The sequence below is a fragment of the Tachyglossus aculeatus genome, unplaced genomic scaffold (assembly GCF_015852505.1).
Source record: "Tachyglossus aculeatus isolate mTacAcu1 unplaced genomic scaffold, mTacAcu1.pri scaffold_137_arrow_ctg1, whole genome shotgun sequence".
In the NCBI taxonomy this organism is placed as follows: domain Eukaryota; kingdom Metazoa; phylum Chordata; class Mammalia; order Monotremata; family Tachyglossidae; genus Tachyglossus; species Tachyglossus aculeatus.
This window is the reverse complement of record NW_024044864.1, coordinates 587,357-614,790: the sequence shown is the minus strand read 5'-3', so window position 1 is coordinate 614,790 and position 27,434 is coordinate 587,357. Positions and strand designations below refer to the sequence as shown.

The 27,434-nt window shown below is 48.1% G+C and overlaps 1 pseudogene; it reads right to left on the bottom strand.

The window, feature by feature from the left end:
• Nucleotides 1–12,256: 12,256 nt before the first annotated feature.
• On the bottom strand, nt 12,257–27,209 carry LOC119923039 (annotated as a pseudogene).
• Nucleotides 27,210–27,434: the final 225 nt, after the last annotated feature.

The window sequence follows — 27,434 nt, the reverse complement described above, 5'->3', positions numbered from 1 at the left end:
TGTATCCTCCCCAGCGCTTATAACAGTGCTTTGCACATAGTAAACGCTTAACAAATGTTATTATTATTATTATTATTATTATTATTATTATTATTATTCAAGTTAAGCAGTTTGGACACAGCCCCTGTCCCACATAGGGGACGGTCTAGATGGGGACACTAATACTCTCCCAAGGCTCCAGTACAGTGCTCTGTACAGAGAACAAACTCAATAAATACTATCGATTGATTCATACATATGTATGTATATGTTTATTAATTGTTTTATTTAACCTTATACATCCCTACACTTTCCATTTTTTATTCAACCATTTCATCCTGTCACCTTTCCTGTTAAATCCTAATTTTTCCCTCTGCTTTTCTTCTTTTAAATACTTTCGATCTCCGCATTAAACTGTAAGCTCCTTGAGGGCAAGGAAGTGTGTCTCTTGCTTCTCTCGAACTCTTCTCAGAGGTGCGTAGTTAGCGCTGAATTCTTAGCACAGTACAGAACTCAATGCTTAGCTCAGTACGAAGGACCCGGTCGCCTCTGGATAAGTATTGCCGATTGGAAACCACCTGGGAAACAAACCTGTCCTGTATAGAAGTTTTGTGAGTGGCCACCCTAGTGTGCGTGTATACATGTATGTATGCATATGTATGTGTGAGAGTATAGGTAATAATAATAATAATAATAATAATAATAATAATGGTATATGTTAAGCACTTACTATGTGCCGAGCACTGTTCTAAACACTGTGGGAGATACAAGGTCATCAGGTTGTCCCACGTGGGGCTCTCGGTCTTCATCTCCATTTTACAGAAGAGGGAACAGAGGCACGGAGAAGTGAAGTGACTTGCCCAAGATCATCTAGCTGACAAGGGGCGGAGCCGGGATTAGAACCCACGACCTCTGACTCCCAAGCCTGGGCTCTTTCCACTGAGCCACAGCTACTTCCCTTGCATAGGTGTGCGCTTATACATATGCATATGTGTTCGTGTACATGTGTGAGTGTAGTGACGTGCATTTCTGAGTGTTCATGCATATAGAGGTACATATGCACATACATGCATGCCCGTATACGTGACGGTGTATGTTTGTACATATGCATATATATGCTTATATATCTCTGCATATGCACAAATTCATTCAATCACATTTCATTCAATTATATTTCATTCAATCATATTTATTCATAATAATAATAACGATGGCATTTATTAAGCGCTTACTATGTGCAAAGCACTGTTCTAAGCCCTGGGGAGGTTACAAGGTGATCAGGTTGTCCCACAGGAGGCTCACAGTCTTAATCCCCATTTTCCAGATGAGGTAACTGAGGCACAGAGAAGTTAAGTGACTTGCCCAAAGTCACACAGCTGACAGTTGGCAGAGCCGGGATTTGAACCCTTGACCTCTGACTCCAAAGCCCGGGCTCTTTCCACTGAGCCACGCTGCTTATTGAGCGCTTACTGTGTGGAGAGCACTGTACTAGGCACATGGGAGAGGACAATTCAGCAACAGAGACAATCCCTACCAAACAATAAGCTCAGAGTCTAGAAGGGGGGAGACAGACATCAAAACAAGTAAACAGGCATCAACAGCATCAATAGAAATAAATAAAATTATTGATCTATACATATGTATAAAATGTATATATAATATATGCGAATGTGTACATGCGGATGTGTGTATGTCACTTCACTTCTCTGTGCCTCAGTTCCCTCATCTGTAAAATGGGGATGAAGACTGTGAGCCCCACGTAGGACAAACTGATTACCTGGTATCTACCCTAGTGCTTAGAACATTGCTTGGCACATAGTAACTGCTTAACAAATGCCATTATTATGATTTTATTATGTGCCCGTCTGTATGGCTGCATATATACATATGCATATATGTACAACACGCAGATGTTATCATCTGTGTGACTTTGGACAAATCACTTCACTTCTCTGGGCCTCAGTTCCCTCATCTGTAAAATGAGGATTAAGACTGTGAGCCCCATGTAGGACAACCTGATTACCTTGTTTACCTTTTATCTACTACAGCGCTTAAAAGAGTGCTTGGCACATAGTAAGCGCTTAACAAATACCAACATTATTATTATTATTATTACTATTATTATTACCATTATTATTACCATTATTATTATGTATATGTGTAAGCGTGTTTGTGTGTGTGTGTGTGTGTGAAAGAGAGAGAGAGAGAGAGAGAGAATGGGGCTATGCACTTATGGATATGAATGTAAATAATGATGGCATTTGTTAAACGCTTACTATGTGCCAAGCACTGTTCTAAGAGCTGGGGGAGGATACCAGGTGATCAGGTTGTCCCACGTGGGGCTCAGGGTCTTCATCCCCATTTTGCAGATGAGGTGACTAAGGCCCAGAGAAGCTAAGTGACTCGCCCAAAGTCACCCAGCCGACAAGTGGCAGAGCTGGGATTAGAACCCACGACCTCTGCCTCCCAAGCCCGGGCTTTTTCCACTGAGCCACGATGTGTGCCTGTGTGCGTGTTTTCAGTGACCTCATCCATTGCATTTCAACAGAGCCCCGAGGCCTAGGCGAAAATCCGAGTCGTCAGCGGAGGAAAACCGTCCGAAGAGGCTTTGTCTGGGAGCCCAGGGCCAGGAAGACTTCGCTCCAATCAGGAGTGAAGCCACCTGATTTCCCCGGTCGACTCCATCCTCGGCCTCCTCTCTGCTGGGACCGGGACCGGGGTCACTCCTAGGGCACGGAGGAAATGAGGGGGTCCGCCTCGGCCCTCCCGGGGACGCTTCCCGCCTCCCTCCTCCATTCCAGCAGCCCTAGGGCCACCAGAAGCATCTCTGTTGCTCCGACGCTCAAACGAGCTCAGTGGAAAGTAGCAATCAAGCCTCGCCCATTTCGGGGAGTCTCTCGGGGACTCGTTAAAAGTGCAACGCTTCAGAAAGTTATTAATAACACGCCCGGGAGGCGATTAGGCAGTTGGCAGCCTCGTCCTTCCAGGGGGTGGACTTCCTAACGAGGTCTCCGGGGCCTACCACCTCGACGGAGCCATCGGCGGAGGCTGTCCGGGGTGGAGGGAAACGAAAAAGGAGACGGCAGCGGCCGGAAATGTTTAGCCGAGCTCCCGACAGGGAAGTCGAATCACACGGAGGCCCGGTTCTCACGTGGTAAGGAGGGAGAGGCGGGGGAAATGAACAGCGGATGCGAAAGAACGCTGGACTTTCTCCTGATTCCATCTCTGGTCTGCTTCCTGCCTGCCCCTCCAAATTCCTCAGATCGCTGGGCCCTGTCGGCGCCCCCGGGAGGGATTTTGTTTTCTCCTAGAGGGGCTATCCCCCAGCTCAAACCCCCACTGAGAGGTGAAGCGTGAGAATCAGCGTGGCCTAACGGGTAGAATCCGGGCCTGGGAGTTGGGAGGTCCTGGAATCTAATTCTGCCTCCTCCTCCTGTCTGTTGTGTGACCCTGGGCAAGTCACATCTCTGTGCCTCAGTCCCCTCATCGGTAAAATGGGGATGGAGATCTGATTAGCCTGTATCTACCCCAATGCTTGGCGAGGCTCAGTGAAAAAATCCCGGGCTTAAGAGCCAGAGGTCGTGGGTTCTAATCCCGGCTCCGCCACGTGTCTGATGTGTGACCTTGGGCAAGTCACTTCACTTCTCTGAGCCTCAGTTCCCTCATCTGTAAAATGGGGATGAAGACCGGGAGCCCCACGTGGGACAACCTGATCACTCCCCAGCACTAAGAACAGTGCTTCACATATAGTAAGCGCTTAACAAATGCCATTATTGTTATTATTATTATCATTATTATTATTATTACAGTGCTGGTACATAGCAAGTGCTTAACAAATCCTGTAAAAAGAAAAGTGACTACCAACGCAATTATGCCGTACTCTCCCAAACGATTAGTCCAGTGCTCTGCACACAGTAAGCACTCAATAAATTCCATTGATTGATTGATCGACTAACTAATTATCCTTTGTGACACTGTCATATATGACTTTACAAATCCTAGCCTATTCCAGGACTGGAAGACCTGAGAGATAGGTTTGATGACCGGCTTTGCTACTTTTGGCCATGTGGCTTTTGGAAAGCCCCTTAATTTTTTGTGCCTCAATTTCCTCATTGGTAAAATGGGGATACAATACCCGTTTTCCCTCCCTCTTAGACTATGAGTCCAGGGACTGTGTCCAATCAGTTGATCTTGTGTCGATCTCAGCACTTATAGTACAGTGTTGGGCCCATAAATGACAGTGTTATAAAAATCGCATAGACGTATGTGTTGAGGAAAGGCAAAAAAGTCCAAAAGTGCCAAGACGTGTTGGAAGGAAAGGTTGGGAATTAATCTGAGACGAAGGCTTTGAAATTGAATTCACTGAGTCCAATTCTCTTCTGTGGTATTAAAGGTATTTATTAAGTTCCCACTGTAGTCAATGCAATATATTAAGCTTTTGGGAAGGTTCAATGGGAATCAAAGTGCTCTGGGTTCCAATCCCGGCTCTTTCTGCTCCGTGATGTTGGGCAAGTCACTTCACTGCTGAGGGACTCATTTTCCTCATCTGTAAAATGGGGATTCAATACCTGTTCTCCCCACTAGACGGTGAGCTCATTGCGGGCGGGGAATGTGTCTACCAACTGTGATAGCGTACTCTCCCGAGCGCTTAGTACAGTGTTCTGCACACATAAAACACTCATTAAATACGATTGATTGATTGATTGATTGAAGGGTTCTCCCTTCTATTTCAACTGTAAACCCCACGTCAAACAAGAACTGTGCTCAGCTTGATTATCTTATATTTCTCTCAATGTTTAGTAGAGTGATTGGCAGAGTAGGTGCTTAACGAATGCCACTATTATTCTTTTTTATAGCATTTATTAAGTGGTTACTATGTGCAAAGCACTGTTCTAAGTACTGGGGAGGTTACAAGGCGATCAGGTTGTCCCATGAGGTGCTCACAGTCTTAATCCCCATTTTACAGATGAGGTCACTGAGGCCCAGAGAAGTGAAGTGACATGGCCCAAAGTCACACAGCTGACAACTGTCTGAGCCGGGATTTGAACCCATGGCCTCTGACTCCAAAGCCCGGGCTCTTTCCACTGACCCAAGCTGCTTCTGCTTCTTATTGTTATGAGATTATTATTAACTGCTATTAATAATAAAAACTTATTTATTAAGTTATTATTGATAAAAATCAACTTCCTCAACACCTTGGCAATCACAACCTCCTTTGGTGTTTTTCTATACCTTGATTTGCCTCTATGGCTATACCAATCAATAAATATTATTTATTGAGCACTTCTTTCGTGCAGAGCACTGTGCTAAGAGCTTGGGAGAGTAGAGTATAATAGAGTGGGCAGATATATTCCCCTCCCACGAGTTTACTGTCTAGAGGGGCTCCCACAGCAGATAAGGGGTGGAGCCGGGATTCGAACCCAGGTCCTTCTGACTCCCAAGCCTGTACTCTACCCATTAAGCCAAGCTGCTTCTAGGGCTTAGAATACTGCTCGGCACATAGTAAGCGCTTAACAAATACCATCGTTATTATTCTCACTGGAGCAGGAAATATTCACTTGGAACTGACAACGAGCTCAGTGCTCCTCGTGGACAGGGCTTCTTGGATCGATCGGTCCGTCAATCAATCAATCAATCAATGACCGATAGTGTTTATTGAGTGCCTTTTGAGTGCTAAGCACTGCACTAAATGCTTTGGAGAGTAAACAGAAACAACGCCTAGGGTTAAGTAATCAATGGCGTTTATTAAGCACCTTCTATATACAGACGCTTGGGCTACTACTACTACCAATTATAGTATTTGTTTAGCACTTACTATGTGCCACGCCCTGTTCTAAGCGCTGGGTAGATACAGGGCAATCAGGTTGACCACGGTCCCTTACCCCCTGGGGCTCACAGTCTCAATATCCATTTTATTCATTCATTTCATTCATCCAATCATATTTAATGAGCGCTTACTGCATGCAGAGCACTGGACTAAGCGCTTGGAGAGTACAATTAGGCAACTGATAGAGACTGTCCCTACCCCACGACGGGCTCAGGGTCTAGAATGGGGGAGAGAGACAAGAAAACCAAACAAGTAGACAGGTATCAGTAGCATTTTACAGAAGAGGTAACTGAGGCCCAGAGAAGTGAAGTGGTTTGCCGAAGGTCACACAGGAGACAAGTGGTGGGGTCGGGATTAGAACTCATAACCTCTGACTCCCAAGCCCGGGCTCTTGCCCCTAGGCCCTACTAAGCGCTTGGGAGGATATAATAGAGGTAGAAGACCTGTCCCTCCTTTTCCTCAGCTTCCCCTCTCCTCCCCATCGCCCCGACCCACTCCCTCTGCTCTGTCCCCCCTCCCCACCCCATAGCACTTGTGCATATAGGTACATATCTACAATTTTATTTATTTACATTAATTCCTTTCTACTCATTCATTCAACCGAATTTATTGAGCTCTTACTGTGTGCAGAGCACTGTAATAAGCGCTACTCGTTACGATATATATATAGATATAGATATATAGATATCTAATTCTATTTATTTATAGCGATACTATTGATGCCTGTTTACTTGTTTTGTTGTCGGTCTCCCCACTTCTAGACTGTCAGCCCGGTCTGGGCAGGGATTGTCTCTATTGCTGAATTGTACTTTCCAAGCGCTTAGTACAGCGTTCTGCACACAGTCAGAGCCCAGAAAATACAATCGGGTGAACGATTGTCCTTACCCTCAAGATGTTTACGCTTTAATAAGATAAGTATCTACTGTGTCAAGAGCATTTGGGCGAATAGACTGGACGTGGAAGATCTGATCCCTGACCTATAAACTCTAGTAGTACCGACTGAACGTCTATTGGGTCCAGAACACTGTACTGAGCATTTGGGAGAGTAGAAGAGAGGTAGAAAACGCGATCCTTGCTTTCAAGGAGTTTCCACTCTAAAGGGGATGGCAAGCATGCACTGAGTAGTGTGGCCTAGTGGAAAGGGCCCGGGCTTGGGAGTAAGAGGACCTGGGTTCTAATCCTGGCTCTGCCACCTGTCTGCCGTGTGGCCTTGGGCAAGTCGCTTCGCTTCACTGGGCCCCAGTTACCTCATATCTACCAAAGCGATGCTTGGCACTTAGTAAGCGCTTAACAAATACCATTATTATTAATATCGTGGTACAGGGACTGATGAGCTTGTATCCAGCCCAGCGCATAGACCGGTGCTGGATCCCCAGTAAGCGCTTTGTCTGTCTCCCCTTCTAATAATAATAATGATGATGGCATTTGTTAAGCGCTTACTATGTGCAAAACACTGTTCTAAGCACTGGGGAGGTACAAGGTGATCAGGTTGTCCCACGGGGGGCTCACAGTCAATCCCCATTTTCCACATGAGGTCACTGAGGCACGGAGAACTGAAGTGACGTGCTCAAAGTCACACAGCTGACAACTGGCAGAGCTGGGATTTGAACCCATGATCACTGACTTCAAAGCCCGGGCTCTTTCCACTGAGCCACGCTACTTCTAGACTGTGAGCCTGTTGTCAGATACGAACTGTCTCTCGATGTTGCCGACTTGTACTTCCCAAGCGCTTAGTCCAGTGCTCTGCACACAGTAAGTGCTCAGTAAATACGATTGAATGAGTGAATGACCAGTGAAGGTATACTGAAATTCATTTATTAACAGACGGGAGGAAGAGGCGGCTCAAATAGTTACGTGTGGAAATAGCGGTGATCGAAAGGACTAGGGGAGAACGTGGGTGCCAACGTGATGAGGCTGTGCCATAGGATTTTCTGAAGAGTTCCATATTTTTACATATCCGCCAAGCTAGCTCTCTTCCTCCCTTCAGTGCCCTCCTGAGAGCTCACCTCCTCCAGGAGGCCTTCCCAGACTGAGCCCCATTTTTCCTCTCCTCCTCCCCGTCCCCCCACCCTACCTCTTTCCCCTCCCCACAGCACTTGTACATATTTGTACAGATTCATTGCTCTATTTATTTTACTCTTACATATTTACAATTCTATTTATTTTATTACTGATGTGCCCATAGCTATAATTCTATTTGTTCTGATGATTTTGATCCCTTTCAAAATGTTTGGTTTTGTTGTCTGTCTCCCCCTTATAGACTGTGAGCCCATCGTCGGGTAGGGACCATCTCTAGATGTTCCCGACATGTACTTCCCAAGCGCTTAGTCCAGTGCTCTGCATACAGTAAGCGCTCAATAAATACGACTGAACGAATGAATGAATCAAACATGAACATTTTCCCGGCGTTTGCCATCGGATATGGAAATTATCCCTTGCATTCTGCAGGCCCTCCAGCTCATGAATGGGAAGTGATTTGGGATCGTCTCCAGGCAGTGTGGCCGAGGAAAGGGTAGATGACCTGAGGAAGGCAAAGTCTTTGCTCTCAGTGGGCTGAGAGTCTTGTTGAGGTGAGGTGGGAGAGCTAAACAGCATGTCATGTTGCCGACTTATACTTCTCAAGTGCTTAGTCCAGTGCTCATTCGATTGTATTTATTGAGCGCTTACTGTGTGCAGAGCACTGGACTAAGCGCGAATGAATGAATGAATGAAAGAGCTTGGGCTTGGGCGGTCAGAGTTCGTGGGTTCTAATCCCGGATCCGCCAGTTATCAGCGGTGTGACCTTGGGCAAGCCACTTAATTTCTCTGGGCCTCAGTTCCCTCACCTGTAAAATGGGGATGAAGACTGTGAGCCCCACATGGGACAACCTGATCAGTCAATCGTATTTATTGAGCGCTTACTGTGTGCAGAGCACTGTACTAAGCGCTTGGGAAGTACAAGTTGGCAACATATAGAGACAGTCCCTACCCAACAGTGGGCTCACAGTCTAAAAGGGGGAGACAGAGAATAAAACCAAACATACTAACAAAATAAAATAAATAGAATAGATATGTACAAGTAAAATAAATAAATAAATGAATAGAGTAATAAATATGTACAAACATATATACATATATACAGGTGCTGTGGGGAAGGGAAGGAGGTAGGATGGGGGGATGGAGAGGGGAACGAGGGGGAGAGGAAGGAAGGGGCTCAGTCTGGGAAGGCCTCCTGGAGGAGGTGAGCTCTCAGTAGGGCCTTGAAGGGAAGAAGAGAACTAGCTTGGCGGATGGGCAGAGGGAGGGTATTCCAGGCACGGGGGATGACGTGGGCCGGGGGTCGATGGCGGGACAGGCGAGAACGAGGTACGGTGAGGAGATTAGCGGCAGAGGAGTGGAGGGTGCGGGGTGGGCTGTAGAAGGAGAGAAGGGAGGTGAGGTAGGAGGGGGTGAGGTGATGGAGAGCCTTGAAGCCGAGGGTGAGGAGTTTCCGCCGGATGCGCAGATTGATTGGTAGCCACTGGAGATTTTTGAGGAGGGGAGTAACATGCCCAGAGCGTTTCTGGACAAAGACAATCCGGGCAGCAGCATGAAGTATGGATTGAAGTGGGGAGAGACACGAGGATGGGAGATCAGAGAGAAGGCTGATGCAGTAGTTCAGACGGGATAGGATGAGAGCTTGAACGAGCAGGGTAGCGGTATGGATGGATAGGAAAGGGCGGATCTTGGCAATGTTGTGGAGCTGGGACCGGCAGGTTTTGGTGACGGCTTGGATGTGAGGGGTGAATGAGAGTGCGGGGTCCAGGATGACACCAAGGTTGCGGGCTTGTGAGACGGGAAGGATGGTAGTGCCGTCAACAGAGATGGGAAAGTCAGGGAGAGGGCAGGGTTTGGGAGCGAAGACAAGGAGACAACCTGATGACCTTGTATCTGCCCCAGCCCTTAGAACAGTGCTTGGCACAGTACAAAATTTATAGAGAAGCAGGGTGGTTTAGAAAGCATGCAGGCTTGGGGTCAGAGGTCATGGTTTCTTATCAGCTGCATGACTTTGGGCATGTCACTTCACTTCTACGCTGATGACACCCAGATCTACATCTCTGCCCCTGCTCTCTCCCCCTCCCTCCAGGCTCGCATCTCCTCCTGCCTTCAGGACATCTCCATCTGGATGTCTGCCCGCCACCTAAAGCTCAACATGTCGAAGACTGAGCTCCTTGTCTTCCCTCCCAAACCTTGTCCTCTCCCTGACTTTCCCATCTCTGTTGACGGCACTACCATCCTTCCCGTCTCACAAGCCAGCAACCTTAGTGTCATCCTCGACTCTGCTCTCTCATTCACCCCTCACATCCAAGCCGTCACCAAAACCTGCCGGTCTCAGCTCCGCAACATTGCCAAGATCCGCCCTTTCCTCTCCATCCAAACTGCTACCCTGCTCATTCAAGCTCTCACCCTATCCCGTCTGGACTACTGCACCAGCGTTCTCTCTGATCTCCCATCCTCGTGTCTCTGTCCACTTCAATCCATACTTCATGCTGCTGCCCGGATTATCTTTGTCCAGAAACGCTCTGGGCATATTACTCCCCTCCTCAAAAATCTCCAGTGGCTACCAATCAATCTGCGCATCAGGCAGAAACTCCTCACCCTGGGCTTCAAGGCTGTCCATCACCTCGCCCCCTCCTACCTCACCTCCCTTCTCTCCTTCTACTGCCCAGCCCGCAACCTCCGCTCCTCCACCGCTAATCTCCTCACTGTACCTCGTTCTCGCCTGTCCCGCCGTCGACCCCCGGCCCACGTCATCCCCCGGGCCTGGAATGCCCTCCCTCTGCCCCTCCGCCAAGCTAGCTCTCTTCCTCCCTTCAAGGCCCTACTGAGAGCTCACCTCCTCCAGGAGGCCTTCCCAGACTGAGCCCCTTCTTTCCTCTCCCCCTCGTCCCCCTGTCCATCCCCCCATCTTACCTCCTTCCCTTCCCTACAGCACCTGTATATATGTATATATGGTTGTACATATTTATTACTCTATTTATTTATTTATTCATTTATTTTACTTGTACATTTCTATCCTATTTATTTTATTTTGTTGGTATGTTTGGTTCTGTTCTCTGTCTCCCCCTTTTAGACTGTGAGCCCACTGTTGGGTAGGGACTGTCTCTATGTGTTGCCAATTTGTACTTCCCAAGCGCTTAGTACAGTGCTCCGCACATAGTAAGCGCTCAATAAATACGATTGATTGATTGATTGATTGATTCTTTGGGCCTCAGTTCCCTCATCTGTAAAATAGGGGTTAAGACAGGGACAAGTGGGACAACATGATTTCCTTGTATCTCCCCCAGCGCTTAGAACAGTGATTAGTGCTTAACAAATCCCATCATTATTATTATTATTATAATGGCCAGCGTACATCTCCATCCTCTTTCATAGACTCCAAAGGATTAGGGATTATTATTATCGTTATTATTAGGGTGGGAAAATATTTAATTGTCCCTTATGCCCCTCCATGAAGCATCGTGGTTTAGCGGATAGCCAGGTTCCAATCCTGGCTCTGCCACTCATCTGCTGTGCAACCTTGGACAAGTCATTTCACTTCTCTGTGCTTCGGTAACCTCATCTGTAAAATGGGGATGAAGGCTCTGAGCCCCACGTGGGACAGGAACTGTCTCCAACCCGATTTGCTTGTATCCACCCCAGCACTTAGTTCAGTGCCCGGCACATAGGAAGCGCTTAACAAATACAAAGGTTATTAGTATCATTATTCTCTGGGCCTCAGTTAACTCATCTATAACATGGGGATTGAGACTGTAAGCCCCAAGTGGGACAGACTGTATCCAAACTGATTTGTTTGTATCCACCCCAGCGCTTAGTTCAGTGCCTGGCATTTAGGAAGCATTTAACAAATACAACAGTTATTAGTATCATTATTCTCTGGGCCTCAGTTACCTCATCTGTAAAATGGGGATTGAGGCTGTGAGCCCCAAGTGGGACAGAGACTGTGTCCAACCCGATTTGTTTCTATCCACCCTGGTGCTTAATGCAGTGTCTGGCACATAGTATGTGCTTAAAAACTATTATTGTCATTATCATTATCATTAGTACAGTCCCCTGCACACATTAAGCGCTCAATAAATACGATTGAATGAATGAATTACTCCAGGTGGCGGTGGAGAAGAACCTCTCACCCCCTCATTGCAGAGAAGCAATGTGGCTTAGTGGATAGAGCCCGGGCTTGGTATTCAGAAGGATGCGGGTTCTAATCCCAACTCCGTCGCTTGTCAGCTGTGTGACTTTGGGCAAGTCCCTTCACTTTTCTGGGCTCGGTTACCTCATCTGAGAAATGAAGATTAAGATCGTAAACCCCATGTGGGACAGAGACCGCGTCAAACCTGATCAACTTTTATCTATCCCGGAATTTAGAACGGCACTCGGCAGCCAGTAAACTCTCCACGAGTACCAAAATAAGAATAATGACTATTATCATTCCTATCGGCACTTCAGGGAGGAGAAGACCTTCCAGATGCCCGCCTGGATCTCTCTGTTGCGGAGGCTATAGACGATGGGGTTTAGGGTGGGCGTGACCAGCGTGTATAAGGCGGCCACCACCTTGTCCCTGTCGAACGAGTAGGAGGAGGCGGGCCGGAAGTAGGTGTAGATGACCGGAGAGTAGTAGAGGGAGACCACGCAGAGGTGGGAGGAGCAGATGGAGAAGGCCTTCCTCTTGCCTTCGGCCGACCGGATGCGGAGGATGGCGGCCACGATGAAGCCGTAGGATAGGCAGGTCAGCACGAAGTCCCCCATGGCCAGGGCGACGTCGGCCACGAAGACCATCACCCGGACGGGGCTGCAGGAGAGGGCCAGCAGGGCGGGGATCTCGCAGAAGAAGTGGTCGACGGTGTCCGACCCGCAGGAGGTCAGCCGGAGGACGAGGACCGTGTGCACCCAGAGTTGGTGACGGCGACGAGGAGGACGGCGGCCAGGAGGGCGGAGCATGTCCGCCGGCTCATGATGGCGGCATAGTGGAGGGGGAAGCAGATGGCCACGTAGCGGTCAAAGACCATGGCGGTGAAGAGGACCATCTCGGCCCCCAGGGACCAGGTGAAGAAGAGGAGCTGGGCCATGGAGCCGCTGTAGGAGATGGTCTTCCGGGGCCCCAGTGTGGTCTCCAGCATCTTGGAGACGATGGAGGAGGTGCACACGACTTCCACCAGGACCAGAGGCAGTAGCATGACGTACATGGGCGTGTGCAGGGCCGCGCTGAGGGAGACCGCGGCCATGATGAGACCATTTCCCAGCACGGCCACCAGGTAGACGCACAGGAAGACTGCGAAGAGGAGGGGCTGCATCTCGGGGCGGTTCAAAAGGCCCAGGATGACGAACTCGGACACGGCGCTGCGGTTCTTCGGGCTTTCAGGGGGACCGGACGGGGGATGCCTAAGGGGACAGGGACGGATGGCCGTGGAATGAGGCGGGGGAGCTGGTGCGGAGGTAGGTGGGAGAAAGGGGAAAGGGAGAATCGGTGGTGAAGGCGAAAGGGAGAGCTGACGGAGAAGGGCAGAGCTGGTGGGGAAGGGGAGAAGGAGAACTGGTGATCCAGATCAAGGGAAAAGCTGCTGGCTGCTTCTTTGGTATTCTCTGTCATTCCTGGCTCTGGAAACCGCTTTTTTACGATGTTCACCTGGGAGTAGTGAGGAAACCAGAGAAACTGAGGAAAAAAGTAGTTTACTACTAAAATTACTACTACTACTAATAATAATGGTATTTATTAATTGCTTAAGAGAAACTGAAGAAACAATAGAAGTAGTTTACTACTACTATTGCTGCTGCTACTACTACTACTACTACTACTACTACTACTACTACTACTACTACTATTAATGGTATTTATTAATTGCTTACTATGTTCCAATTACTGCTTTAAGCGCTTGGGGGATACAAGGTAATCAGGTTGTCCCACGTGGGGCTCACAGTCTTAACCCCCTTTTCACAGATGAGGGAACTGAGGCACAGAGAAGTAAAGTGGCTTGCCCAAGATCACACAGCAGACAAGTGGCAGAGCCGGGATTAGAACCCATGTCCTCTAACTCCCAAACCCGGGCTCTTTCCAATAAGCCATCTTCTTCTTCTTCTTCTTCAATCAATCAATCAATCGCATTTATTGAGCGCTTACTGTGTGCAGAGCACTGTACTAAGCGCTTGGGAAGTACAAGTTGGCAACACATAGAGGGAGCCCAACAGTGGGCTCACAGATTAGGAGGGGGAGACAGGGGACAAAACAAAACATGTTAACAAAATAACATAAATAGAATAGATATGTACAAGTAAAATAAATAAATAAATAGAGTAATAAATACGTACAAACCTATATACATATATACAGGTGCTGTGGGGAAGGGAAGGAGGTAAGGCGGGGGGATGGAGAGGGAGAAGAGGGGTAGAGGAAGGAGGGGGCTCAGTCTGGGAAGGCCTCCTGGAGCAGGTGAGCTCTCAGTAGGGCCTTGAAGGGAGGAAGAGAGCTAGCTTGGCGGATGTGGGGAGGGAGGGCATTCCAGGCCAGGGGGATGACGTGGGCCGGGGGTCGACAGCGGGACAGGCGAGAACGAGGCACCGTGAGGAGATTAGCGGCAGAGGAGCGGAGGATGCGGGCTGGGCTGTAGAAGGAGAGAAGGGAGGTGCGGTAGGAGGGGGCGAGGTGATGGAGAGCCTTGAAGCCGAGGGTGAGGAGTTTCTGCCTGATGCGTAGGTTGATTGGTAGCCACTGGAGTTTTTTGAGGAGATTTCTTCTTCTTCTTCTTCTTCTTCTTCTTCTTCTTCTTCTTCTTCTTCTTCTTCTTCTTCTTCTTCTTCTTCTTCTTCTTCTTCTTCTTCTCCTCCTCCTCCTCCTCCTCCTCCTCCTTCTTCTTCTTCTTCTTCTTCTTCTTCTTCTTCTTCTTCTTCTTCTTCTTCTTCTTCTTCTTCTTCTTCTTCTTCTTCTTCTTCTTCTTCTTCTTCTTCTTCTTCTCCTCCTTATTCTTCTCCTTCTTCTCAGAGCACTGTACTAAGCGTTTGTGAAGTACAAGTCGACAACCTAGAGAGACGGTTCCTACCCAACAATGGGCTTTATAGTCATGTCTGTCTCCCCCTCTAGATTATAAGCTCCTCGTGGGCAAGGAATGTGTCTACCACCTCTGTTATACGGTAGTCTCCCAGGCACTTAGTACAGTGCTGTACTCACAGTAAGTGCTCAGCAAATACCATCGATGTTGTTGATGATAGTATAATTATGGTATTTGTTAAGCACTTACTATGCTAAGAACTGTACTGAGCATTGTGGAAGATAGAAAATCATCAAATCTGGCCCCAGTTAATCAAATCTGGCCCAAGATTACCTTTATAGTAAGAATAATTGTGGTATTGGTTAAACATTCACTATTTGCCAAGCAGCCTGGGAGTCAGAAGGACTAGGGTTCTAACCCTGGTTCCGTCACTTGTCTGCTGTGTGACTTTGGGCAAATCACTTCACTTCTCTGCACCTCAGTTGCCTCATCTGTAAAATGAGCCCCATGCGGTACATGGATATTGTCCAACCTTCTAACTACCCCAACGCTTAGAACAGTGCCTGGCACAAAGAAAGCACTTAACAAATACTACTAAAAATATACCAGAAAATCAGGTCAGATACAGTCCCCGTCCCACAGTGGACTCAGAAGAGAGAGGAAGAGCAGGGCATTTATCTCCAGTATCCCCATTTTACAGGCGAGGAAACTGAGGCCCAGAGAAGTTAAGTGACTTGCCCGAGGTCATAATATTGAAGGCATTTCTTAAGCGCTTACTATGTGAAAAGCACTGTTGCAAGTGCTGGGCAGGTTACAAAGTGATCAGGTTGTCCCACGGGGGCTCACAGTCTTCATCCCCATTTTACAGATGAGGCACCTTAGGCCCAGAGAAGTGAAGTGACTTGCCCAAAGTCGCACAGCTGACTATTTGCGGAGCCGGGATTTGAATCCATGACCTCTGACTCCAAAGCCCGGGATTTGGAGATTACAGGTCAGGTTTCGTGACTTGGAGTCCAGTCTTCTTTCCAATAGGAGACATTGCCCTCCAACCTCTCCGCACATGACGATGACTCTGGCTGTCATGTTTTCTCATCTGTAAAATGGGAATTAAATATCCTTGATTAGCTTGTATCTAACCCAGGATTTAGCACAGTTCTTGGCGCATAGTAGGTGCTTAACAAATCCCTTAAAAAGATCCCCCAAATACCTTCCTCTCCCTTCCCTTTAGACTGGTGAGCCCCGTGTAGGTCAGGGGCTGTTGTCTGACCTGATTATTTTGTTTCTAATCCAGCGCGTCGTACAGTGCTTGGCACATAAGCAATGCTTAACAAACACCAAAATGTTAATAATTATACCAAATAGTAATAAAAATAACAATACTAAAAGTGGGTAATTCTATGAACAGGATAATTCTCTCCAGGCCAACAGATTTCATACAGATAGAGTCATAGAGAAGCAGCGTGGCTCAGTGGCAAGAGCCCGGGCTGGGGAGCCGGAGGTCATGGGTCCTAATCCCGGTTCTGTCACTTGTCAGATGTGTGACCTTGGGCAAGTCACTTCATTTCTCTGGGCCTCAGTTCCCTCATCTGTGAAATGGGGATGAAGCCTGTGAGTCCCACGTGGGACAACCTGCTAACCTGGCTCAGTGGAAAGAGCCCGGGCTTTGGAGTCAGAGGTCACGGGTTCATATCCCGGTTCCGCCAATTGTCAGCTGTGTGACTTTGGGTAAATCACTTAACTACTCTGTGCCTCAATTGCCTAATCTGTAAAATGGGGATGAAGACTGTAAACCCCACGTGGGACAACCTGATCACCTTGTATTCCCCCCAGTGCTTAGAACAGTGCTTTGCACATACTAAGCGCTTAATAAATGCCATTTTTATTATTATTACTATTGTATCTACCCCAGCGCTTAGAACAGTGCTTTGCACATAGTAAGCGCTTAACAAATACCAACATTATTATTATCATTCTTCTCATGATATTAGTTAAGCGCTTATTCTGTGCCAGGCACTGAACTAAGTGCGGGAGCAGATATGAGCTAATCAGGTTGGGCCCAGTCCCTGTCCGACATGGGGATCCCGGTCTTAATCCCCATTTTACAGATGAGGGAACTGAGGCTCAGAGAAGTCAAGTGGCTTGCCCACAGTCACACAGCATTTTGTTGTCTATCTCCCCCTTCTAGACCCCGTTGTCGGGTAGGGTTCGTCTCTATATGTTGCCGACTTGTATGTCCCAAGCGCTTAGTACAGTGCTCTGCACACAGTAAGCAATCAATTGAATGAATAAATACGATTGAGTATACAGAGCATTGCAATTATTATGGGTATTACGTAGCACTTTTCTTTTCCAAAGCCTTTTCCAGTTGTTCATCCCATCTTTGACCTTACAACATCCCTGTGAGCTAGGGAGAGGGAGGAATTATCATTCCTTGCGGGGCCTAGTGGGAAAACCCCGGGCCTGGGAGTCAGAGGACTGAGTTCTAATTCCAGCTCTGCCTCTTGCCTGCTCTGTGACGTTGGACAAGTCAATTTACTTCGTGCACCTGGTTATTCTTCTTCTCTAGAATGGGGATTCAGTGACTGTCCTCCTTCTGTGAGTTCCACGTGGGACAGGGACTGAGTCCCACCTGATTATCTTGCATCTACCCCCGCGCTTAGCCGGGCGCATAGAAAGCACATAGAAAATACCATTGAAAACCAAGAAAAAAAGTAGCCACTTACGTGCATTCCTCAGGGGCGGCTATTTGGGGTAGGTGGTCCTGCCACGGGAGAATAACGGAGAATTAATCAGAGTCTCGGCTTCCTCTGCAATCAGCCACAGAGCCTACCTGTCATGTAGTTGGCTTCTCATTCCTGCTTAAGTAAACGACTGATTTGTTTGTCGCTGATACGAAGTTTCCGGAGTACAGAGGCAAGGCTTGGGGATGCCCCTACGGGGGATGGGTCTGTTGCTTCCAAGTTGGGCCTCAGAGGGCAATTAGGAGGTGGGATTATCTAATTCCGCTCTGGGATTTCCTCGGTTTCTTGGTTGGCTGTTGACTTCCTCTGCTTCCCGGTCCCAACTCTGGGAGAGGCTGAGGGGAGACTGGACCGGAGCGGGACGATGTGACCGTTAGAGCCATTAACAATAATAATAATAATAATAATAATAATAATAATAATAATAATGGTATTTGTTAAGCGCTTACTACTTGTCAGGCACTGTACTGAGCGCTGAGGTGGATAGGAGCAAATTGAGTTGGACACAGTGCCTGTCCCATGTGGGGTTCACAGTCTCATGACAAGCGGGAGAGGGTCGAACTCTCATCAGGATATGATGTCGGTCTTTTTCTTACTCTTACCTCTTAAAGTGGTCAGTCAGTCGGTCAAATAATAATAATAATATTAATAATGGTATTTGTTAAGCGCTTACTATGTGCAAAGCTCTGTTCTAAGCGCTGTGAAGGTTATAAAGTGATAAGGTTGTCCCAGGTGGGGCTCGCAGTCTTCATCCCCATTTTACACATGTGGTAACTGAGGCACAGAGAAGTTGAGTGGCTCGGCCAAGGTCACATAGCTAAGTGGCGGAGCCGAGATTCGATGTATTTATTGAGCGCTTGCTGTGTGCAGAGCACCACGCTAAGTGCTTGGGAGAGGACAATATAACAATAAACAGTCAGATTTCCTGCCCACAACGAGTTTACAGTCTAGAGAGGGAGGCAGATATTAATAGAAATAAATGATAGATGCGGACTTCAGTGAAGCAGAGAAGCAGCGTGGCTCAGTGGAAAGAGCCCTGGTTTTGGAGTCAGAGGGCATGGGTTCAAATCCCAGCTCCGCCGCTTGTCATCTGTGTGACTTTGGACAGGTCATTTCACTTCTCTGTGCCTCAGTTCCTTCATCTGTAGAATGGGGATGAAGACTGTGAGCCCTCCGTGGGACTACCTGATCACCTGGTATCGTCCCCAGCGCTTAGAACAGTGTTTTGCACATAGTAAGCGCTTAATAAATGCCATCATTATTATTATTATCAGTGCTGTGGGGCTGGGAGGGGGGATGCGGAAAGGGAGCAAGTCAGGACAACGCAGAAGGGAGTGGGAGAAGAGGAAAGGAGGGCAGTCAGAGAAGGCCTTTTGGAGGAGATGAGCCTTCAATAAGGCTTTGAAAGGGGGGAGAGTCACTGTCTGGTGGATATGAAGAGAAGCAGCGTGGTCTAGTGGCAAGAGCCCGGGCTTGGGAGTCAGAGGTCGTGGCTTCTAATCCCGACTCCACCACTTGTCAGCTGTGTGACTCTGGGCAAGTCACTTAACTTCTCTGTGCCTCAGTTACCTCATCTGTAAAATGGGGATTAACACTGTGAGCCCCACGTGGGACAACCTGATCACCTTGTATCCCCCACAGCGCTTAGAACAGTGCTTTGCACATAGTAAGGGCTTAACAAATACTATTATTATTATTATTATTATTATTATTATTATTATTATTATTATTATTGTCTGCTGTGTGACCTTGGGCAAGTCACTTCACTTCTCTGTACCTCAGTTAACCTCATCTGTAAAATGGGGATTAAGACTGTGAGCCCCCCACGTGGGACAACTTGATCACCTTGTATCTCCCCCAGTGCTTAGAACAGTGCAAGGCACATAGTAAGCGCTTAAGGAATACCATTGTTATTATTATTGAGTGCTTACTATGTGCCGAGTACTCTACTAAGCACTTTCATTCATTCATGTTTTCATTCAATCGTATTCATTGAGTGCTTACTGTGTGCAAAGCTCAGTACTAAGCGCTTGGGAGAGTATGACATAATATTAAATACATATATTCTCTGCCCACAATGACCTTACGGTCTAGAAGGGGTGACTGACGACATAGTAAGCGCTTAATAAATGCCATTAAAAATGAATAAATAAATTTCAGATATGGACGTAAGTGCTGTGGGGCTGGGAGGGGAGATGAATAAAGTAAGACCTGGCAGGTCTTACTTTGTGCTAAGCACTTTGACCATCACGGGGATAATAATAAGAATGAAAACTGTGGTATTTGTTAAGCCCTTACTATGTGCTAAGCACAGTTCTCAACCTTGGGGTAGATACAAGATAATCGGGTCGGGTTTAGTCAAAGTCAGACAGAGTCAGGATGGAAACGAACTAATTAGAATGGAGAAGCAGCGTTACTCAGTGGCAAAAGCACTGGCTTTGGAGTCAGAGGTCATGGGTTCAAATCCCGACTCCGCCAGTTGTCAGCTGTGTGACTTTGGGCAAGTCACTTAACTTCTTTGTGTCTCAGTGACCTCATCTGTAAAATGGGGATGAAGACTGTGAGCCCCCCGTGGGACAACCTGATCACCTTGTAACTTCCCCAGTGCTTAGAACTATGTTTGCACGTAGCAAGCGCTTACTAAATGCCATTAAAAAAAACCCCAGATCCTTCTGGTTCCCAGGCCCGGTCTCTATCGACTAGGCCACGCTACTTCTCAGTGAGACGTAGTGGATAATTTCTGAGCACTTTTTGTTTGCAGAGACCTCTACTAAGTGGTTTGGAGAGTAGAATTGAGGAAGTAGAGCGATTTCTGCCCTTGAGGTGCTTACCATCTGAAGTGGACTGTATGAAGTGCTTGGAAACTAAAACCCAAGCCCCGATCTCTGTCACAACGAGCTGGGAGGCCGTCCAGATGGCAATGTCTTCTTTCTTTCCCAAAGCTCCTGGGCCATCTGTCAGCTGTGTGACTCACGTCACTTCACTTCTCTGTGCTTCAGTTCCCTCAACTGTAAAATTGGGATGAAGACTGTGAGCCCCACTGGGGATAACCTGATCACCTTGTATCTCCCCAGAGCTTAGAACAGTCAGCGCTTAGAACAGTGCTTTGCACATAATAAGCACTTAAATACCATCATTATTATCTGTGGGAGATTCTCAAGAGGAGACGAGGGCAAGGAATCTGTGTGCATCGTGGGATGGGCTCTCCGGGTCCTTCAGACCCTTGGTGGCTTCTACCTCACAGGATGACGTCGAGGAGGTTAGGCCAGTCTGTAAACGCACTGGTCTTCCTGATTTCCTGGGTCAGTAGCTTTCACGTTCGTCTTGCCCTACTCCAGTCCAGCCCTCACCCTTCTCCCCCTAATGCCAGCTTTCTCATTGTGCCCCATTCTCGTCTTTCCCACATCCCGCCCCTGGCCTGGAACTCGTCAGCCACAGACACCAGAACACCACTCTTTCCATCTTCGAAGTCTTATTAAGGTCCCATCTCTAAGAGGCCTTTCCCGAATGAGCCCTCTTTTTCCTGGTTCTCTCTCCCTTCTCCATCATCTTAGCACTTGGATCTGGGACATTTGGGGGGGCTGATCTTTGTCTCACCCTTAGCCCCTCAGCGTTTATATACATATATTTAAATTACTGACTATTAATTATGTATTTATATTAATGTCCGTCTCACCCTCTAGACGGTAGACTTGTTGTGGTTGGGGAACGTGTCTGCCAACTCTGTTGTATTGGATTCTCCCCAACAACTCTTGACCACTGGCTTAAAAGCGTCTCAGCAGGCCTCCCCATCCCACCCAACCGTTCCCCTGCCTCACACGTTTCAATCCTCTTCCCAAGAACACCCTCTAACTGTAGCTATCTCTTGCCTCCTAACTCTGACCCTCCACCCTTCTCCAGATCATGCTACTGTTTCCCTAACCTGGAACTCCCTCCCTTCCAAATCCTTTACCTTCCAAGCCTCCCTAAAATCCCACCTCCTCTGAGAAGTTTTCCTGATGAAATCGCCTCACCCCGCAATTTAGTCAATTTAACACTTCTCTTACCTGTTATGAGCTCTATTCCTATCCTGAGCATATATACAGCTACTTTCTATTTATAGAGAAGCAGTGTGGCTCAGTGGAAAGAGCCTGGGTTTGGGAATCAGAGGTCGTGAGTTCTAATCCCGCCTCTGCCACTTATCAGCTTTGTGACTTTGGGCAAGTCACTTCTCTTCTCTATGCTTCAGTTACCTCATCTGTAAAATGGGGATTAAGACTGTGAGCCCCACGTGGGACAACGTGATCACCTTGTATCCCCCCAGCGTTTAGAACAGTGCTTTGCACATAGTAAGCGCTTAACAAATGCCATCATTATTATTATTCTGTCAATATGTATCTGCGTATTTACTTGCACTGCAATTATTTATTTATTTCCTCCTGATCCATTTTACAACTTCCTGCTACATGATTCTTTACCCTGCTCTCTCTGTTTTTTGGGGGAGTATTTGTTAAAGCGCTTACTATGTGATGAGCACTATTCTAAGTGTTGGGGTCAGACACGTCTGTGTTCCACACGGGGCTCACAGTCGAATCATTGAATCCCTGTTTTACAGTTGAGGGAACTGAGGCGCAGAGAAGTGAAATGACATGCCCAAGGTTCCACAGCAGGCAAGGGGCAGAGCTGGGATGCTCTTTCCATTAGCCCATACTGCTTCTCTTCCAGTAAACTATTTGCTCCTTGGAGACAGGGGTTAGATATGGGGTTATATGTCTTCTAATTATTTATGGTATTCCATAAATGCTTACTATGTGCCAGGCACTGTTCTAAGCGCTGGGATAGAAACAAGCTAATCGGGTCAGACACAGTCCCTGTCCCACATGGGGCTCACAGTCTAAATCCCCATTTCGCAGATGAGGTAACTGAGTCACGGAGAAGTGAAGTGACTTGCCCGAGATCACACAGCAGAGAAGTGGCAGAGCCAGGATTAGAACCCACATCCTCTGACTCTCCAATCTTGTTGCCACTAATAATGATAATAATAATAATGACATTTATTAAGCGCTTACTATGTGCAAAGCACTTTCTAAGCGCTGGGGAGGTTACCAGGTGATCAAGTTGTCCCACGTGGGGCTCACAGTCTTAATCCCCATTGTACAGATGACGGAACTGAAGCACAGAGAATCAAGTGACTTGCCCAAAGTCACACAGTTGACAACTGGTGGAGCTGGGATTTGAACCTATGACCTCTGACTCCAAAGCCCATCTCTTTTCTACTGAGCCACGCTGCTTCTCTAGGCCATGCTGCTTCTTCGTATAGGATATTGTAGAGATACCTATATCTATCTCTATATCTATATCTATCCCTATATAATTTTAATAATGGTATTTGTTAAGCACTTACTATGTGCAAAGCCCTGCTCTAAGCTCTGGGGGGGATACAAGGTGATCAGGTTGTTCCACAGGGGGCTCCCAGTCTTCATCCCCATTTTCCAGATGAAGTAACTGAGGCCCAGAGAAGTGAAGTGACTTGTCTAAAGTCACACAGCTGACTTTAGTGGCGGAGCCGGGATTAGAACCCAAGACCTCTGACTCCCAAGATCGGGCTCTTTCCGCTGAGCCACGCTGCTTCTCTATATCTATTTACTATCTCTTGACTGTCAGCTCCTTATGGTCAGGGAACGTATCTGCTAATTCTGTTGTGTTGTGCTCTCCCAACCGCTTAATACAGTGCTCTGCACGCAGTAAGTACTCAACAAATACTCACCGTGTTAAGGTGAGTAGATCTAGGATAATCAGATCACACACAACTCCCTTGTCCACACGGGGCTCACTATCTAGGAGGGAGGAAAAGCTGATATTTTGTCCTCAATTTCCAGATAGGGAAATCAAGGCTTCGTTCAGTAGACGGGCTGGAGTTAGAACCTCATTCTCCTAATTAATCAATTAGTCAATGGTACATATTAAGTGCTTACTCTGTGCAGAGCACAATACCAGGGTCATGGGAGAGCAATAATAATAATTGTGGCATTTGGTAAGTGCTTACTGTATTCCAGGCACTGTACTAAGCGCTGGGATGGAGACAAGCCAACCGGGTTGGACGCAGTCCCTGTCCCATGTGGGGCTCACATCCTCAAACCCCATTTTGCAGAGGAGGTAAATGAGGCACAGAGAAGTCGAGCGACTTGCCCAAGGTCACACAGCAGATGCGTGGCAGAGCCGGGATTAGAACTCATGACCTTCTGACTCCTAGGTCGGTGCGCGATCCACTCTGCCGGTTGGTAGACACTTTCCCCGCTCGCAACATGCTTATGGCCTCGAGGGGTAGACAGGATTAAAATAAATCACAGCACAGCCCGCACCCTCTGCTCCTGTGCCGCCGCTCACCTCCTCACTGGGCCTCGTTCTCACACGTCCCGCCGTCGACCCCCCGCCCACGTCCTACCTGTGCCCTGGAATGCTCTCCCTCCTCGCAGCCGCCAAACTAGCTCTTTTCCTCCCTTCAAAGCCCTACTGAGAACTCACCTCTTCCAGGAAGCCTTCCCAGACTGAGTCCCCCTTTTCCTCTGCTCTTCCTTCCCTCCCCATCGCCCCTACTCCCTCCCTCCCCGCCACTTAGCACTGCTGTCTATCTGTATATCTGTACATATTTATTATTCTATTTATTTTATAAACGATGTGTATGTATCTATAATTCTATTTATTTTGATACTGTCGATGCCTGTCTCCCTGTTTTGGTTTGTGTTCTGCCTGCCCCCTTCTAGACTATGAGCCCGTTGTGGGGTAGGGATTGTCTCTATCCGTTGCCGAATTGGACCTTCCAAGCCAGAGCCTGGTCATAAACCAGGGTAGGTCATGGGGTGTGGAGTAGGAGGAGGGAGAGGAAGCAAATGGCTGAGACCAAAAGTGAACCCCAGATCAGACTAGGAAGAAGGTTTGGAGTAAGAAAATAGTGACCGCAGTGAGGCTGACTGGAGTTCCTCCGTGTGAGACACACGTCAGTGTGAAGGGTCACGTGTTCCCCATGGGATGGTCTTGGGGGCCAGGCCCCAGGGACGCTGGCCCCTAGGGAAAACAGCCCCAAACAGGATAGAATAGGCCCCTCAGCCCAACGTGTGGCCCGTCCCCCGGGAGGAATCCTACACGGAGCGACAGGGAGTATTTCCAGAAAGGCCCGGCCTCGCCGAGAGCCCGTCGCGTTCCGAGCGGGAGGCAAGAGGAGCCGGGACCCTCGACATCTCCCGGAGACCCTCCTGTGGCCGACGTCCGGGAGCTGAGGGGACGGGGATGGTTTTAGGACAGCAGAGACCAGCTCCCACTTGCCCCACAGTGACCAGTAAGTCCGTTCTGGAGAGAACATGGATGGGAAAGCGTTCACGGGCGGGCGGGCGGTGACAGAGAACGAGAGGAAAGCTCCCCCGTCTCCCCACATCTCCACGCGTAACACAATTCTTTCCTCCTGGTGTCTCCATCTCTCTCCATCCGCCGGATCTCCCGGGTGGGTGGCCGGGATGGACGGGGTCGGATCGGTGAGAAATGTTCCGAGGAGAGCAGTCTCCATATCCCCTGACAGAGCTGGTTATTTCTGCTACCCGATGGCGTTTATTGAGCCATTATCATGTGCAGAGCGCTGTACAAAAAGCTCTAAAAGAAAAGATTGGGTAAGTCCCCGCCCAAACAGGGGCTCGGAATCTAAAAATAAGGGGTGAAGGGGAATCCGACACGTTTCGGATTCTGTTTGGGTGATGGAAGCAGGGTGGACCTAGGTGGGCTGAGAGCAATCCTGTCAGTCAGTTCAGACCCCATACTAGATGGGGCCTTTTGGACTATAACAATAATAATAATAATAATTGTTGTATTTGTTAGGTACTTACCATGTGGCAGACACTGTACTAAATCCTGGGATGGATACAGCAAAATCAGGTAGGACACATTCCCTGTCCCACGTGGGGTTCACGGTCTCCATCCCCATTTGACAGATGAGGGAACTGAGGCTCAGAGAAGTGACGTGACTTGCCCAAGATCACACAGCGGACAGGTGGTGGAGCCGGGATTAGAACCCAGGTTGTTTTGACTCCCAGGTCTGGGTTCTATCCACTAGACCACGCTGCTCCTCTAATCCAGAAAATATCTCCAACACAGGAAATTAAGACAAGAACCTTGAGGTGACTGTTTATCCGGGACCTCCCCATTTTCAGTTGGTCCATTCCCTCCTGGTCTGATTCCTTCGTGTACTGTTTATTTTTCTCAGTCTCCTTTGCGGGCTCCTCCTCCCCCTCACATCCCCTTACTGTAGGGGTTCCTCAAGGGTCAGTTATTGGACCCCTTCTGTTCTCTAGGTATGCCCACTCCCTCGGTGAACTCATTCGCTCCCACGGCTTCAACTATCATCTCTACGCTGATGACCCCCAAATCTACATCTATGCCCCTGCTGTCTCTCCCTCCGTTCAGGCTCGGGTGTCCTCCTGCCTTCAGGAAATCTCCATCTGGATGTCTGTCCGCCTTCTAAAAGTCAATATGTCCAAGACTGAACTCCTTATTTTCCCTCCCAAACCCTGCCCTCTCCCTGACTTTCCCGTCACTGTAGACGGCACTACCATCCTTCCCGTCTCACAAGCCCGCAGCCTTGGTGTCATCCTGGACTCTACCCTCTCGTTCACGCCTCACCTCCAATCCGTCGCCAAAACCTGCCAGTCTCACCTCTGCAACATCTCCAAGATCCGCCCTTTCCTCTCCATCCAAACGGCTTCCTTGCTCTTTCAATCTCCCATCCTATCCCGACTGGATGACTGCATCAGCCTCCTCTCCGATCTCCCATCCTCCTGTCTCTCCCCACTTCAGTCTATACTTCACGCTGCTGCCCAGATCATCTTTGTGCATAAACGCTCTGAGCATGTTACTACCTTCCTCAAAAATCTCCAGTGGCTGCCAGTCAACCTACACATCAAGCAAAAACTCCTCACTCTCGGCTTCAAGGCTCTCCATCACCTTGCCCCCTCCTCCCTCACCTCCCTTCTCTCCTTCTCCAGCCCAGCCCGCACACTTCACTCCTCTGCTCCTCACTGGGCCTCGTTCTGGCCTGTCCCACCGTCGACCCCTGGCCCATGTCCACCCCCTGGCCTGAAATGACTTCCCTCCGCACATCTGCCAAGATAGCTCTCTTCCTCCCTTCAAAGCCCTTCTGAGAGCTCACCTCCTCCAGGAGGCCTTCCCAGACTGAGCCCCCTTTCCTCTCCTCCTCCCCTTCCCATACCCCCCTGCCCTACCTCCTTCCCCTCCCCACAGAACCTGTATATATGTTTGTAAAGATTTATTACTCTATTTATTTTACTTGTACATATTGACTATTCTATTTATTCTGTTACTGATGTGCATCTAGCTTTAATTCTATTTGTTCAGACGACCTGACACCTGTCCACATGTTTTGTTTTGCTGTCTGTCTCCCCCTTCTAGACTGTGAGCCCGTTGTCGAGTAGGGACCGTCTCTAGATGTTGCCAACTTGCACTTCCCAAGCGCTTAGTACAGTGTTCTGCACACAGGAAGCGCTCTATAAATACGATTGAATGAATGAATGAATGAATGAATTTTTATTTTCAGATAGACATCCTCTGCCCCTGCCTCTGTCGCTAATTCTCACGGCTCGGAAGCATCTCTGGGTTCCAAGGGGCCTGAGAGGGGAACATTGGTTCTTTCATTCATTCAATCGTATTTATTGAACACTTACTGTGTGCAAAGTACTGTACTAAAGCTCTCGACCTCATTGAGAGTGTGTGGCAATTTTTAAAATGGTCTTTGTTAAGCACTTACTATGTGCCAGGCACCGTTTTAAGCGCTGGTATAGATATTAGATACTCGGGTCAGATAAAGTCCCTCTACCTCCTAGGGCTCACAGTCTTAAATTCTATTTT